The sequence below is a fragment of the Mus pahari genome, chromosome 1 (assembly GCF_900095145.1).
Source record: "Mus pahari chromosome 1, PAHARI_EIJ_v1.1, whole genome shotgun sequence".
NCBI lineage: Eukaryota > Metazoa > Chordata > Mammalia > Rodentia > Muridae > Mus > Mus pahari.
This window is the reverse complement of record NC_034590.1, coordinates 86,104,135-86,105,761: the sequence shown is the minus strand read 5'-3', so window position 1 is coordinate 86,105,761 and position 1,627 is coordinate 86,104,135. Positions and strand designations below refer to the sequence as shown.

General features: G+C 38.7%; 1 protein-coding gene across 1 annotated transcript in view; it reads left to right on the top strand.

Annotated features, from left to right (window-relative positions):
* Positions 1–1,627, top strand: part of Pik3c2a (phosphatidylinositol-4-phosphate 3-kinase catalytic subunit type 2 alpha) — an 87,985-nt gene that overhangs the window by 71,726 nt on the left and 14,632 nt on the right. The window lies entirely within an intron of this gene.

Below are 1,627 nucleotides of genomic sequence, written 5' to 3'. Positions count from 1 at the left end.
CCAGGCTGGCCTCGAACTCAGAAATCCGCCTGCCTCTGCCTCCCAAGTGCTGGGATTAAAGGCGTGCGCCACCACGCCCGGCTTACATGATCTTGACAAACACTAATGTCTTGCTATATCTTAGTTTCACATGCCTGTAAAATGGCATAAATCTTAATACCTAATTTACTGGTTTATGGTAGGTTTTTTTTTTAAATAAGTAGTTGTAAATAGATTGGTGTTAAGTGTTAATAACAATGGTTTCTAGAGGGTTGTAAAATAAAATTAACCACAAAGACCAATAGCAATCCAGTATTTTGCTAGTACTAGCATTATAGTGCAAACTTGTAGTCACAGTCTCAGAAGGTTCAGACAAGAGGATAGTGACTGATTGGGGATACAAACCATATCTGAAAAAGGAAAAAACAATCACAGTATTTTAAGAATCAATATGTATGCTTTAAAATACTATGTGCATCTTATATGTTGTATATCCTTCTGTGTTATGCTAGTAATTCCCAGGAATAGCAAGGCTAACTAAATGTATAGTCTATGTGTGTTGTCATGAAGCCAGAAGAGGGTGTCAGATCTATAATTGGACTTAGAGGCAGTTGGGAGCTACCTGTTGTTAGTGCTTGGAATCCAACTCAAATCCTTAGGAAGAACAAGTACTTGTAATTGCTGAGCCATATCTGCATCTTGGAGCTAACTTTCTTTACATATGTTCTCTATACTAGTAGAGAGGAAAATTAAATTGATGTAGGTTAAAAATTATGTTTTTTTATGCTGGGTATTTATGCAGAGTTTTGTTCAGTCTAGGCAAGCACAAGATTAATTTTGTCCCCCACAATAACATAGATCCTCATCTACAAACATGATACTTAAAAAGCTGGCCACAGCCATTCAAAATTTTGTTTTTGTTATTATTGTTGTTTTTCAAGATTTCTCTGTCCCTAGGTGTCCAGAGACACTTGCTCTGTAAACCAGGCTGGCCTCAAACTGAGAGATCTGCTTGCCTCTGCTTACTGAGTGCTGGTATTAAAGGTGTGAACCACCACTGTCCAGTTTATACTCTTTAAGTAGAGACTGGCAGGACCCATATCTGTTAAAAGACAGAAGGCAGAGAGATGTAGCAGTAAGTACATTTTAGAAAAGACTGGCTTTTATTCCCATGGCTCAGTTGGTATGCTGATGCTGTTAAGAGGAGTTTCCAAAGTTTTTATATCTTTAAAATTTTTTGTCCTTGGATTTTTTTTTTTTTTTTTTTTTTTGAGACAGGATCTTGTTCTAACTGGCCAGAAACTCATAGCAATCCTCATGCTTCTACTTCTTGAGTGCTGGGATTATAAATATGAGCTACAAGACCCAGCTTTCCAAATATTTTTTTTCAAGAGTTCTGGATTACACCTGATATAGTTCCTTTAATCCCAATAACCAGAAGGCAGAGGCAGGTAGATCTATGAGTTTGAAGACAGCTAGGGCTACATAGTGAAACCCTATGACAAAAAAAAAAAAAGGTAACCAGGCGTGGTGGTGCACTCCTTTAATCCCGGCACTCGGGAGGCAGAGGCAGGCGGATTTCTGAGTTCAAGGCCAGCCTGGTCTACAAAGTGAGTTCCAGGACAGCTAGGGCTATACAGAGAAACCC